At 38.6% G+C, this 13,591-nt stretch overlaps 2 protein-coding genes across 17 annotated transcripts in view; one reads left to right on the top strand and one right to left on the bottom strand.

The window, feature by feature from the left end:
* MED12L (mediator complex subunit 12L) overlaps positions 1-13,591 on the bottom strand; it is a 361,238-nt gene that overhangs the window by 193,915 nt on the left and 153,732 nt on the right. The window lies entirely within an intron of this gene.
* The window catches only part of P2RY14 (purinergic receptor P2Y14), a 62,697-nt gene that overhangs the window by 36,143 nt on the left and 12,963 nt on the right, over positions 1-13,591 (top strand). For 4 of the 8 annotated variants that reach the window (XM_074405504.1, XM_074405502.1, XM_074405505.1 and 1 more), the window contains one exon: positions 1-13,591. This exon is cut by the window's left edge. The exons of 2 other annotated variants lie outside the window; for them this stretch is intronic. The gene's annotated coding sequence lies outside the window, so the exon portion shown is untranslated. 2 more of the 8 variants (XM_074405503.1, XM_074405501.1) reach the window with 1 other exon arrangement.

Raw genomic sequence — 13,591 nt, 5'->3', positions numbered from 1 at the left:
GTATAGTACCCTGTTTTTAAAGGCTTTACACAGAAACTCTCATCTCATTGGAAGTTTTCAGCAACAAGGAGCCACTGGGAAAGGCCTTCTATTCTTGCCCCTGTTTTACCAATTAATAAATGAGGTTCTAGAGAGGCTCAGTGACTCAGGCAAGATGACACAGCTTATCAAGACCAAGCATGGTATTTTAAGAATAAAATCATCTGGCTTCACATCCACTGCCCTTTCACCTATTGCTCCTTGTCTCTGACCTAAGGAAATGACCAGGTCCAATAAATACCAGGATTTATATATAAATACAAGTTAAAGATGCAAGAGTGTACAACACTGGTCAGTCCCTTGACTGCATATTTACAAAACAATGGCAGTAATCACACTGTATAAAATAGTCAATATTATTGGGACTCAGCTTTTTATAGAAGCAATCTTGCATGGTGGATAAAGGAGATGCTTACAGATAAACAACTAGGTTTGAATCTGCCATGATCTTGAGCTACACCTTTTGTTTTGTTTCTTAGCTCTTTTCACCTGTGACCCTCTTCTGTGCCACTTCCTATTAAATAGATTTTAAAAAAGATAAAGCCAAACAGCTGCTGAGAAACTAAACAAGACATGTAAGTACCTGGCACACAGCAGCTATTCAATAAAAATGGAGTTCCCTTCCCGTCATTGCTAATAATTTATTAGGTCAATAGTGTAAAATCCCACTGGAAATTGCTTTAGCTGTAATCTGAGAGTCAGAGGACCAAAAAAGAGATCATAGAAATAAAGGAAAATGAGTACCTCTCCCAATTTACCTGCTATCACTCCCACAAAAAACTGGGCATCATGCATTGTGTCAGTACAGATGTAGTGAGCATCTATCAACACACGCCCACTAACTACCTACTACCATAAGTAACCTACACTTTAAACAATGGGGGAATTCCTTCCAGACCAGAACAGTGGGCCTGACAATTATGGAGCCTGGAGTTCTGGGTCAGGGGTTATGAGAGCCACAGGCGGCGGCCATTACAAAAAAACTGGTGGGAGAAAGACATGAGGATTACTACTTGTGTGATTCACACATTTGGTGGGTGGATAAACAAATAACCTTAAAAAAAATCTCAAGAAAACAAAGTGAAATACATGTGTTCTATACAAGTGAAAAAGATGAAATTGGGAAGTTTTGAATATTTTTAAATTTATTTACTCTTCATAAAATGTGGTGTCCTTTTTTGATATTTATAGACAGTTCACTATAATACATATATTTAATAGCTTAAAAGCTGAAATGTTAAAATAAGCAAATAACAATTACGAAATCTCTTATTAGAAAATATAGCTAAATATATTTTAGTCGAGAATTCTGAAATTTTCGGTCTCAGGATCCTTTTTACTCTTAAAAAATTACTGAGGGGCTGGGCCCAGTGGCTCAAGCCTGTAATCCCAGCACTTTGGGAGGCCGAGGCGGGTGGATCACGAGGTCAAGAGATCGAGACCATCCTGGTCAACATGGTGAAACCCCGTCTCTACTAAAAATACAAAAAATTAGCTGGGCATGGTAGCACGTGCCTATAATCCTAGCTACTCAGGAGGCTGAGGCAGGAGAATTGCCTGAACCCAGGAGGCAGAGGTTGTGGTGAGCCGAGATCGCGCCATTGCACTCCAGCCTGGGTAACAAGAGTGAAACTCCGTCTCAAAAAAAAAAAAAAAAATTACTGAGGACCTCAAAGAGCTTTTTTTTGTGTGTGTATACCTATCCAAATTTATTATATTAGAAATCAAAATTATAACAGTTATAAAACCTTTAAATAGCATATGTTAACATAAATAACATTTTAATGTTTCCAAAAAAATTTATGTCAAGCAGTGGCATTATTCTACATTTTTGCAAATCTCCTCAACATCTGGCCTAGAGAAGACAGCTGGATTCTCATATCCACTTCCATGTCCAATCTCTTCCAAAATGTTTAGGTTAAAAGTATGTTGAAGAAACACCAATCTCATACATATAAATAATGGCCTTCTGGATTTTCTTCTTTAATAGCACAAAACTCAACAGGTGGTTCTTTAAAGCATGACTGTAATTTTGGATCTAAAACCACATCAATGAATATTTTATATGTCATAACACTGAACTCTTTTGGTCTGTCTTGACCTTTAAGTAGATGTTTTACTTAGGCTTAATTTTATAATATCATGTATTGGTCATGCAGAGAAAATACATTCATGCAGAAATTGATAACTATAAACACTTTTTATTCTACAGTACCAAAAAAATCATACTAATATTGCCCCTCCTCTCAGTGTCAATACCAGAAAGCTACGAAACTCACAACAGCAGACAGAAGCTTTCCAAAATTCTGCTTTCAGATTGGAAGCTCGAATTTTATCATTGTCGAAAATTGTCTCTCAGTTCATTCAGTTCTGAGAAAATGTTTGCCTGACACCCAAGTCAAATTATTATACTTTATCATTCTATCAAGTAAAAATGGTGCTCCATGAAAAATGCATCTAATTCAGCTTATAACTCAATTATGCAAGTGTTCATTCCTCCAGCCAATCACCTTAAGTAGCAAATGTACTTTTTACATAATTACTATTTTGGCATACAAAATATTAAAAAGATACATATCTTATGGTTGAGATTTAATAAAATAATTAGTATTGCTTTATTAAGCAATTGGTAACTCTGGTTTTTCTTTTTATTGTTTAAGATTGTACGTCAGTAAGGTATAAAATGTGATAAACAGCTAAGTGCACTGCCTTGATTTGTGCTAAAACACCTGAACATTTTATACATCATGGCTTTTGTACCATCAGTGCAAATTTCAGCACAACAAAAATGGCAAATAACATCTCAGTACTCTTATAAAGATGGATTTGTCTTCACAGTGTCCCTGAAAGGGTGTTAGGAACCACTATGGTTCTGCAGACCACACTTTAAAATCCACTGTTCTAGACGTTAGGACAGAAAAGTTTTAAGATTAAAAAAAACATTATTGAGAAAAGAAGAAAATTATAATTTTATCATTAAAATTGGTAAATTTTGCTTCTTGAAATATAACTATAAAAGTAAAAAAGACAAGTCACAATCTAGAAACCCTATTTACAGTAGAGACACCAAATAAGATATCAATGATATTCAAAGAAGTCCTACAAATCAATAAGAGCATAAACAACCCAACAGAAAAATTAGCAGAAAACATGACTAGACATTTCATAGAAATAGTTTGGCAGCCAAGCCCAGCACTTTGGGAGGCCGAGATGGGTGGATTACCTGAGGTCAGGAATTCGAAACAAGCCTGGCCAACACAGTGAAACCTATTTCTACTAAAAATACAAAACATTAGCCGGGCATGGTGGCTGGCACCTGTAGTTCCAGCTACTTGAAAGGTTGAGGCAGGAAAATCGCTTGAACCCAAGAGGTGGAGGTTGCAGTGAGCCAACATCGTGCCACTGTACTCCAGCCTGAACGACAGAGAGAGACTCCATCTTCAAAAAAAATAAACAATTTGGCATCATTTCCTAAAGTTTAACATTCATATTGTCTATGACTCAGCAATTTAACTCCTAGGTGTGCATCCACGAGAAACTTCCAAATGTCCATCAATTGGCAACAAAGATAGGCATCTCGGCATGACTCACAAGGGCAAAAATCTGTATTTGGGGAAATACCCCAAATACAGGGAATTGAATTAACTATGATACAGTCACATAGCAGAATGCTATACTGTGATCAAAACAAAATTAATGATGGCAAAATTATATATATTAAATCAAATTTTATATATTTATATGTCAATAAAATATATAGAAAAATCATTAAAAAGATTACAGTTTTAAAATCGTACTTCATACACACATGCACACACACTTTTAGGAATTCATATAGATGTTACAAAAATACATAAAACAGGAAAGTGAAAGACTGAAGAACACAGGATTCAGTTAATATGGAATAAAAGTATCCAGTGAGATGGCATGGGGGATGGCATCTAGACAAGAGCAGCTGCTTATTGTCAAGGTCTTGGCTTTCATTTTGGTTACTGAGTCTGAAGGAGATTATCATTAAGAATAACAAAATAAATCTGTAAAAAGCCATCCTTGCCTGAATGCTACATAACAAGAATGTGCCATGAATCAAGAATTATGACTATTCTAATTTTGTGATCCAGAGATTTAAAAGGATATCTCCATATGTTAATCTATTATGCACAAAGTGACAATTCAAAATATAAAAGTACATTTTCAAACTCGAGAAGTGCTGAACAAATTCGTCATTTGACAGTTAAGGAAATTCTTAATTTGACCAAAGTTGTATGAGTAAGTTCATTCCGAAATTCCATAAATATTCATTGGGCTTCTACTGTAGGGCAGGCTCTATTCTGGGACCTCCTAATTTTGCCATGAACAAGAGAAATAAATTCTGGTCTGGCAAAGCTTACCTTTAAGAAGGGCTGTATGTAAGAATAGGGGGAGAGGAGAAGAAATAAGTTAAAAAAATATTAGGTTGGTGCAAAAGTAATTGCTGTTTTTGCCATTTTAAGTAATCACAAAAACCATGATTACTTTTACACCAACCTAATATTTTAAACAACAAAGGAAGACAAAGAGAAAACAAACCACGGTAAAAGACTACAGAATGCCACATAGGGGTATTGGCTGTGTTAGATGCTGTGAACCGGAAAGGCCTTGCTGAGAAGGTAGAGAGCAGCATGTGGCAGCCACACAAAGGTACCAGAGACAATCACAGGCAGAGCCAGCTCCAAGGACGTCTGCCTAAGTGAGTTAGTTGCTTTTAGATCTTTACAGAATCAAACTTTAATCCCACTATAAGGAATATTCAAATATACTTGAACATTCCTGCTACTCTATGCAGAGCTTGACAAAATTCAGCTGGTCATGCTTGCAGGGACCTGCCCCCCATCAGTTTGCAAAGGTCCAGAAACCTTTCACAATTTAATAAAACTAACGAAAACCTGTACCTGCTCAGAGTTCTGCCAGGCACTGGATGACCTAAAAGCTCAAGTGGGTAGGTTAAGCTTTACTTTTTATCTTGAATTTTTGTTTCACTGGACCAAAGTACCTAAGTAGCTTAATAATCTACATCTACAGGAAATATTGGTTTGCTTGCCAAAGGCACTAAGTGCTACCCTCTTTCTTCGCAACCTCTACCACATACAAAAAAACACACCTGAACTTTTTTCACAAGTTAACCATGACCATGATGTGGTTAGAAACAGAAGAGATGGAAGAAAATTCACTGGAACTTTTGCTGCTGCAGGCTAGATAGATTCACATTATACGTAAGAGAGTCACAGAGCTGAGCAGAGGCCTCTGCTACCCACCAGGAGAGTGATGGTGACCCCTGGCTAAGGAACCTGAGAGCAGGGTCAATGACAGTCCACATTGTAAGGGCATCACTTCTGCCAGGCTCCTCCCAGACATTTACTAGAGAGACATGCAACCAAGTTAACATACAGGTTGGATATTACAGTCACTGAGTCTTCAAAGGGTTGGGTCCCAGTTGCAGGTGCTCTGGTTACCGTATCTGGGAACTTAACCCATTAAGTCCCTTCATCTTTCTTCCTGTGTAAAATAAGATTTTTGGTCATTCATCAGAAAGTTTATACTGCACCTACTATGAACCATTTGCTGGGTTAAGTGAAAATGCAAAGCTCTCTCCCCATACAGTATAACAGACAAGCTAGTAAAAAAAAATACTTTCAACAGAATGCAATATTCTCTATTGATTAAGTCTGTAAATTGGCAATGACCTCGATTTAAATCTCAGCTCTACCACATACTATCTGCAATATTTAAGACAGATTATCCAAGCTCTCTAGGCATTGGTATCCTCAAACATAAAACAGGATTACTTCTATCTTGTCAGGACCACTTGAAGCTTTAAAAGTTACTAACTGTAGTTATTCAGTTTCACTGCTGCATAAAATTTCACTAGGCAAATAATGTTTTTTTTTTTTTACCCATTCTCCTGTCAATAATCATCTAGGTTATTTCCACATTTTTGCTGTTATTAACAGTGCTTCTATGAGCATTATTGTACACATTTCCTGGCATGCATCTGCAAGAGTTTTCTAGGACATACAACTAAAAGTGAAAATGCTTAGCTATAGGGTGAGTGAACGCTCATCTTCACCAAATATTTCCAATTCCTTTCCAAAGTGATACACTTTTTAAATTTCTCTACTCAGCATTATGTTTTTAAAGTCCTAAATGACTACATATAGCACGAATAATTTTTACAAAGGAATGTATGTACATATGGATTAAAATCATTAGTTTTAAAAGGGAGGAAAAAAGAAACACAATTCAGGACAGTTACCTCAGGGCAGAGAAAGGCAGATGGCAGAGGAAGAGCAGGAATGATCCAAGAGCGCCTGCTCTCAAGCCGGTGCTGTGTTCCTTTTGTTGTGCTTTAACTTATACTACATATAGTCTTTTCAAAGTATCAAACATTCCATTGAAAAGAAAGACTATTTTTAAAAGCAATTAGGACTGTCTGTGTTTGGTACAACACAAAGCTCAAAATGAATGGCAGCTATTGCTACAGAATGTGATGAGAATAAGAGATGACAAGGTAGTGTAGCTTATGGTGAGGCAAGACTGAACTCAGCAGATATGAGTGTGCTTCCCTGTGGAGGTGAAGCAGCTGGGCTCGTCAATATCCACAGCTGCAAATGACCCAGATCTGCAGAAACTAGAGATGTTCAGGGAAGGAGGGGAAAGAAATGGGGCTGCTCAGATGCCAAAACAACAGGCTATGAGCTCAAAGAGGGCAGGGACAATGTTGGTGTTTTTCACTGCTTTATCACCAATAGCATACACACTATTTGGTAACAGGTGTTAAAAAAATATTTGATAGGTGAAAAGAAAATTTTGTTTTATAGATGATGGTTTTAAACAATGTTTTGTTTTTCCTTTTGTTTTTCTGTTGTTGTTGTTGAGATGGCGTCTGGGTTTGTCGCCCAGGCTGGAGTGCAGTGGCGCGATCTCAGCTCAACACAATCCCTGCCTCCCAGGTTCAAGCGATTCTCCTGCCCCAGCCTCCCGAATAGCTGGGACCACAGGCATGTGCCACCATGCCCGGCTAATTTTTTTTGTATTTTTAGTAGAAACGAGGTTTCACCGTGTTAGCCAGGATGGTCTCGATCTCCTGACCTTGTGATCCGCCCACCTTGGCCTCAGAAAGTGCTAGGATTACAGACGTGAGCCACCACCACTGGCCAACATTTTTTTTTTTTTTTTGTAAAACAAACAAACAAACAAACAAACAAACTTCTAGGTTCAGGGGTACATGCAAAGGTTTATTACATAGGTAAACTCATGTCACAGGGGCTTGTTGCAGATTTGTCAGGTACTAAGCCTAGTACCCAATAGTTATCTTTTCTACTCCTTTCCCTCTTACCCCCCTCCACCCTAAAGCAGGCCCCAGTATCTATTGTTCCCTTCGTGTCCATGAGTTCTCGCTATTTAGCTCCCACTTAGAAGACAGAAGACACAGTATCTGGTTTTCCATTCCTGTGTTAGTTTGCTAAGGATAATGGTTTCGAGCTCCATCCATATTCCTACAAAAGACATGATCTCATTCTTTTTTATGGCTGCATAGTATTCCATGGTGTATATGTGCCATATTTTCTTTATCCAATCTGTCATTGATGGGCATTTAGGTTGATCCCATGCCTTTGCTATTGTGAAATAGTGCTGAAATGAACATTCATGTACATGTATCTTTATGACAGAATGATTTATATTCCTCTGTGTGTGTATATATATACCCAGTAATGGGGTTGCTGGGTCAAATAGTAGTTCTGTTTTCACACCAATCAGAATGACTATTATTAAAAAGGCAAACAATAACAGATGCTGGCAAGGTTGCAGAGAAAAGAGAACACTTATACACACTGGTTGGAGTGTAAATTAGTTCAACCATTGTGGAAAGCAATGTTGTGAATGCTCCAAGAGCTACAAACGATATTTTAAATAATGACTACTTTGGCATAGAAGAGTAGAGAGAAAGAGAAAAGAAAATGGCCCAAAATAGAACAAGAAACACCAATTCTAAGAATGGACAGAGGAGACCCCACAGGAAAGTAAGAAGGAAAAGTGAGAAAAAGCAGAGACATCCGGGAGACTGTTATTAGCCATTTATTACCTATCGGGCTCTGAGCTCAGAACCATTCCCTCAAAACTAATACACACATATGTATGCATATATGCATATATCAGCAAAAAAGTACATAAATACACAAGTTTATATACACATACAACATAACACTTTGTTTTCTTGTACCGAAGCACTTGAAAATAAACTGCAGGTAATCATGAACCTTCCCTTCTAAATACTTCAATATGCATCTCTAAATATTCTCTTACTTGCTCACACAGTTAATATTTCTGGGAAGATTATTATTCAGTAATATCACCTAATCTAGAATCTGTATTCAGATTTACACAACTATCTCAAAACAATTTATATGGCTCTTTCCCCATAATCAACAATCACCACTCATTCATGGTGTTATTTCTCTTTGGTTTCTTTTAATGTAGGACTATCTGCTTCCAGCCCATCATGTTTGTTTGTTTCTCATGGCATTTATTTATTTATTTATTTATTTAAAAGAATCTAGGCTGGTTATTTTATCAAATGTTCCATGTTCTAAATTTGTCTGATTGCTCACTGAAGATTTTTGATACAGTTTATTACAAAGCTATGCTGTATACATCTAATTGCATCATATCAGGAGGCACACAATGTCAAATTATCTCATTTTTGGTAAGTTTCATCATTCAGCGACCACCAGATCTCCTTGCTGAGAGGTATACCTTTTATTACTCTAAATGACGAGGGAGTATGCTTTCGGACTGAAAGACCCTATTCTCCCACACCCATTCACCCAGTGGCTTTTGGCCACAATTGAAAATTGTTGCCTGAATCAGTTATCACATTGAGGTTGCAAAATGGTGATGTCCTAAATTCTACCCTTCTTCTACCTTTACTATTCAGCATTCTTCTGTAAACAAGAGCTTTCTCATTTGCATCCTACCTTTTTGTAATCTGTACATTTAATGTCACTATAAACTCCTGAATTTGCTTTGGTTTTCAATGTATTTTCATCTGTTACTATCATTTTCATTAATACCCAAATTGCCCCAGATCTAAGAGTGCCCTCAAGTGGGCTTCTGTGTCCTTTTTTAGCATTTCCCAATTGGTCTGAGCACTTCCTCGCTTTCTGACCCAAAGATGTCACAACTCAGCTTATACTTTCCCTGTGTCTGATCTGAAATCAGTTATTTCTCTTAAGGAGCGCTGGTTCCTTTCAGGGGATAGTGAGAGTTCAAAACAAGATGAGCTCACTGAAACTGGGAAGTCACCACTTCTGCATTAGCATGGGGGTTTTTACTTTTGTTATTTTAAAAAAATGGCTTGATCAAGTTTATAGCTACTGGGGTGTCTAACTTTCGGGCATACAGATTTTTTACTTTGTTTTAAAAGAACTTTGAGCAGGTTTAAAGTTTGAAGGGAAGTAGCCTCTAGACAGAAAGAGAAGCTGAAAATACTAAAGAGAAAAGCAGTAACACATAGAGTTCAAAGAAAGATTAGAAGGGAGCAGGTGTAAGGCTGCATTTAAAAAATAAAAAGCATGGAGTAAAACAAAACAAGTCCTGGCATGTTTCACACAATCCAAGGACATCATGAGCATCAAAGTACAGTGTATAGTATAACTAGAAACAAGTGTTTAACAGATTTTTTTACATACAGATATTATATCCAAGACAATAATGAAATGGCATCTAACAGCCCCCCTGGGGCAGGGCAAGACATAAGACTATTTTCTTACACTGTACCTAAGTGACTCCTATTGAAATCCATCAGACAGGTGAAACATCACCAAAGGTCTAAAAAAGACATGTACATTCAACAACAGATCCCAATGTGTGAGCCTAGGACTCATGTAAAGGTCTTTGATTTCAAATACAACTTGAACACCATCTTCAAGCTACATAAAAATGCACCTTTCACCCTTAAGTCCTACTAAGTTTGCAACTAAAACAGTTGCTCCATTGTTGTATGCTCTATTTAATGAAACATAAAATCGTTTAACTGCTCAACTCATAAGTTATTACCACAGTGTGTTTTACTAAAATCAAAGTTCCTTCTAAGAGGGATTAATTAATAAACAAAAATGGGAGGAAACATAACAACACTTTGGGTTAGAAAGTGTGTGGGAATCACTTCTATCCAGTATTTCTACTCCCACTTAAAATTCTGGATATTTATATTCTTTTCCTTTGGCTACATAAGCCTAATCTTGAACAAACATACAAGTGGTTGATATTTCGCTAAGCAGTTAAAGCTGTTGTTTTCTCACAAATGGGAATCTGTATCCATCTTCACAGCAAAGAATAACTACTAATGGTCTAAAAGCCCCTTGATCTGCAGATCTGAGTACTGCTTGCCTGAGAAATGCAAACACCATCTCAGTGAGGCAAAAAGAGGTCAAGGATTCATTTCCTTGCCTGGCCCCAGGGAATAGGACCACATATTCCAAAACAATGCTGCAGAAGAACAGCCTGGAAAAAAATTCAGTAATTCAGGCAGCTCAACCTCCTTCCAGGAGAAAAAGGAACTTGAGTTATGCAGAGCTTTGTGCCACTCTCATGAAAGATTAGCCTTGTGTATGGACTGCTAAATAAGAACTGAAACACTCTGTGCTTCCCATATACGCTCTATTGCTGAGTGCCACTTCCTGTGACCACAACAGAGGGGTCATCAGAAACAAAACCTCTCCCAATTTGTCCCGTGTGCAAGCCCCGCTGGGCCACACACTTGAGGAAGCTCAGAGCACTCCGCAAAGGGTCTACTGTGCCTGCTGCAGCCCTGCATTTCAGTACAGAAGAGACTTAAATAAACTTGGAGAAGCAGGGGAAACTGTCAGGAGCCTGCCCTGGGGGAAGGACTAGGAGACTGAGTCCCAAAGGCATTTGTTTATTCTGTTATCAGCTGAGTCACTCCCTATATGCGCAGTGTTCCCACTGAGTCACACCCTGCCTCACACCAGGTATTTGATTCTTAAGGGAACAGAAACCCTGGAGGTAGCTACTACTTCCCCTTCATTTTAGACATGTAAAAACTGATACACAAAGGCAGTCAGTAATTATTGCAATATCCTAGCTTTTAAGAAATTGAGCCATGCATGTAGCCAAGGCCCACCGCATCCCACAAGTATGCAGGTAATCATTATGCTACAAACTGTTCCAGCAGAGCAGTAAATAAAGCCTACTTCACATTCCTAGATCTTAGCATATGGATTACTTATTGCTGATGAGTTATTCAATTACAGTTAAGGTTTGATCCCAACAAGAAAGCTAAATTCTCTTCCTGTATCAAAACAATCTCAAATATACCTATGATTAAGGGGCCATTCCAGTGGTTCTCAAGAAAATTTAGAAATGTCTGGGGACAAGTCTGGTTGTACAAATCATGGGGTTCTACTGGCACCTAGTGGATACAGGCCAGGGATGCGGCTAAACAACCAACAATGCACAAGACAGCCTATCCACATGAAACTGAAACCCAAAACACAGTCAACAGTGAGTGCCAAGTTGAGAAACCCTGGACTATTCCAAACATTACAGGTGAAAACTTGCAAGTCCATCCTGACTACCCAGATACAGTCCCTAGGGTAAAGGCTAATAGTGGGTGGCCATTTTCTTGGCCCCCAAAGTTTGGCATTAGGCAAGACTGTATGACCACGTATCCATCGGAGGTCACGAGGTGCCTATGCCACATCTCACCCTCCACTGGCAGCTCCCATGATTCACCTGCATAATCACAAAGTGAAGACAGTTTGGAGTTCTCAGACACGCCCAATATGCCAGACTCCAATTCTGCCACAAGCTCTGCTAAAAGTGTTTTGAGGGAAGTGGTTAGAAAACAAAGACTATGTTTGGACATTATCAGTTTATAATCCATCCTAATCCAGCCCCTAGTCTATGCATAATCGAGAGTTGGATCTATTTGTAGCAGAAATTCAGATTTCTTTTATCTTCATGGGTTGTAAAGTTTGTGAATAGGAAGATCAAGAGGGAATCAACAGAGGGCTGAGTTTATGCTTTGGTGGAAGAGGAAGTTCTTGGGTATCTGCAATTTGGCCTAAGAACATTCAGATACTTCTAAATGTAAAAACTTTAGCACAGCTCCTCACTGAAAGTATGTGACCACAGCATTCAGCCAATTTTAAATTATATTAGCACATGTTGGTCACTGACCTGGATTCTAACTGAAGGTAAAGTCAATGGGTCATAGCAGCAGGAGTTAGGATCAAGTGACCTGATCAAGAGCTCACATCTAATGTCACAGAAAACTGGCTGAAGGTAACAGATAACAGCTAGCAGAGCAGCAAGCAGTGCCAGGAGTCCCAGGGGATCCACCTGTGTCATCCAAACCAGATGCAGCAAATCTGGGTTTTTCTCTGCAGAAGAGTTTCCACCATTTATAGGTTACTGTTACTTGTTGTAATCAGCATTCATGATAGTCCGACTCTATAGCTCTCTTTATGTCAGTGGAGATAAAAAGCTGGGTCAAAGTTAAAATCAGAAACTCATTTTAAACACTTTTAGAAACTGGCAAATAAAAAGAAGGTTCTCTATGCTGCAGTTTCTGCAAGATAACTGAAGAAACTGAAGGCATGCACATCGTGCAGAACCTTAAACTCAGATAAAAAAAAAATAATAATATATACTCTCAAGCGTACACACATGCACATTCCTTTCCTGAAAAAATAGAAAATACTAGCTGACTCCTCAAGATGCGACTCCAGGAAAATGCTGAAGGGCCTGTGTACAGGATCACATTCATATAAAACATGCTGCCTCCACGTTCTTTTAGGAGCAAGGGAGACCTGGCTTGAAGTCAAGCAGACATTAGCCTGAATACTATCCGGCTACGAGCTAGCTGCCCTTTGATCAGTTATGTAACCATTTTAAGCATCCGTTTCCTCATCTGCAAAATGGTGGTAAAGGTTACTCATTGGCAACGCTTCATCACATTACCCAAGATCTTAGGCCATCCATGTTCCCCCACCGTGATAGCATCTCGTGGCAGTCTTGATGCCTGTTCCTATAGCTCTCTCACCCCAAAACAACTTCCCTCTTAGCCTAGCTAAAACCAGCTGATTTGTCAGTATTCATTATCACATGCTCCGGGAAGGCTGACCTGATGCCACCATTCCTGAAGCTAGATATGTGCTCACTCTGTTACTGTGCTGCTTCCTTCAATGATGGTCCCTCTGTTCAGCCTCCCCCTAGACTGGAATCTTCCTGAGAGTTCCCTGATATGTTTCCACAGGTCACGGCAAGCAAGTTCTGATGGCTTTAGTGAGAAAATGAAAAAAAGCCTTGGCAAAGGAAGAAATATCAGGGATAAAGAGGAGCCAAAGGTTACAATGTACTTTAGAAATAGAAGATTTCGACAAGGGGAAATCAATGATATCTAATGCTGCAAAGAGGTCACGAAACAGGATAACTGAGAAAAAGACAACAGACTTAGAAATTAGGTCCCTGACAGCTTCTGAGAAGTGTG

This window comes from Saimiri boliviensis, chromosome 9 (assembly GCF_048565385.1).
Source record: "Saimiri boliviensis isolate mSaiBol1 chromosome 9, mSaiBol1.pri, whole genome shotgun sequence".
Lineage (NCBI taxonomy): Eukaryota > Metazoa > Chordata > Mammalia > Primates > Cebidae > Saimiri > Saimiri boliviensis.
This window is presented reverse-complemented; position numbering and strand designations above follow the sequence as displayed.